Here is a 1793-nt window from a genome sequence, read left to right on the forward strand (position 1 = left end):
ATTTTGACAAAATTACCAAAATACCCCTGGTGACCGTAACTGTCCCAAAACCTTCAAAATCATTTTAAGTGTCCCAAAAGTAATTTGGACCACATCATTGAGCCCAATTTGACCAATTTGACCTATATTTACCAAAAGCCCCAATTTGCCCTTAAAAGGCCCAATTACCCTAATTCACCCCCAATGTTCACTAATTTGGTCCCAATATTCCCCAATTTTAATTCTAAGCCCAAATTCATCATCTCTAAAGCTGATTGAAACTAAATCTAAGCCCAATAGAACCCAATTTCAAGCCCAATTTCAATATCAATCACAAAATCCCCAATTTGAACCTAAGCCAAAATTTCATCAAATTGAACCCCCAAACCTATCCAATTGCCCCAATTTCGAATCCAGAAGTCTTTACAACACTTCCACACATCAAATTGAACTTTCAATTGGCCTTGTTCAAGCCTCAATTTTGCTCAAATCAAACTTGGACCAAAACCCCCAATTTAGCCCCATATTCCACAAAATTGAATCCATAATCCCAAAATTTCTATCCAATTGATACCCAAAAATCTTCATGACAGTCCTTGAGACCAATTTGTATCATCAATTGGGCCATACATAAACTCTAGCCCAACCTAAACCTAAGTCTAACCCAACATCCCCAAACTTGTCCATGAGCCAAAATCCTTCAAATTGAACTTCCAAAACAACTCAAAATCACTCAATTCTTTTTCTAAACTCCTTGTGACAATCATCTACACCAACTTGAACAGTCAATTAATCTCAATTTAATGACTAGCTTGACCCAAACCTAACTTCAAGCCAAAATGACCAAAATTGAACCCATACACCAAAGTTGACCAAACCAAATCAAATTGATCAAACCAAAGCCAAAATAGCCACTATTTGGACCCTAGTGACCAGGCTAGGCGCACTTTGCCCACCCTATATGTGATATGGACCAATGGTCCCTTGATTTAAGGGATCTCCTCCCATATTTTGCCTAAACCAAAATATCCTTGCCATCATGCCTTAGCCATTAAGGGTTAATCATCATTAACCCTCCCATTGGCTCATCTGGTCACCTGACCACCTCCCCTACCCTGATCGGCTGGCATAGTGGTTGGAAACCCCAAAATTGAGAGCCACCCTCCTCAAATCTAAACCCAAACTCACCCATCAAAGCTAGCTCATCCAAATTGGTCTTTGGAACTCTTCAGCCCTCCATAGAGGCTATTAATTGAACCCAATTTGAAGCCCAACTAGCCACCCCAAACTCCTCTAATTACACATTACCTAGCACGACCAAAAGAAAAGCCAATCCAACTCCTTGGGGAAACTTTGCCAAATTATTTCCAGGGCTCCTCCAAGACCTCCTAAGCCCATTCCAATCATCCTCCAGCCATCTCCACAACTTCTTAAGCTCATTATTTGAGCTCAAAACATGGAAAAATTTACTTCATCCTCTAAAATGCCTCAAAATCTAAATTGGACTGCTCTTGAGCTTCTCTAGAGTAAAAGAGGAAGTTTCCCATTAAAATCCCCATCTGTTGAATAGCCTAACCAAGATTTTGACCAAGGTCGCACACCATTTCATTGAACTTGTACTTGGAGCTTACAATAAAGGAAACCAATGCATTCATGAGGTTTGTGGGACTCCACTGAAACTTCCACAAGCATTTAAGACAGGCCTCCCCTCTCAGAAAAAGGCATAGACCATCAACCCTAATTTTGACCTCAGTTTCACCAATTGTGAGGTGAACTTTAATTTCATAGCATTGTAAGTTTATGGATTTGTTCAT

Source organism: Phalaenopsis equestris, unplaced genomic scaffold (assembly GCF_001263595.1).
Source record: "Phalaenopsis equestris unplaced genomic scaffold, ASM126359v1 Scaffold001284, whole genome shotgun sequence".
In the NCBI taxonomy this organism is placed as follows: domain Eukaryota; kingdom Viridiplantae; phylum Streptophyta; class Magnoliopsida; order Asparagales; family Orchidaceae; genus Phalaenopsis; species Phalaenopsis equestris.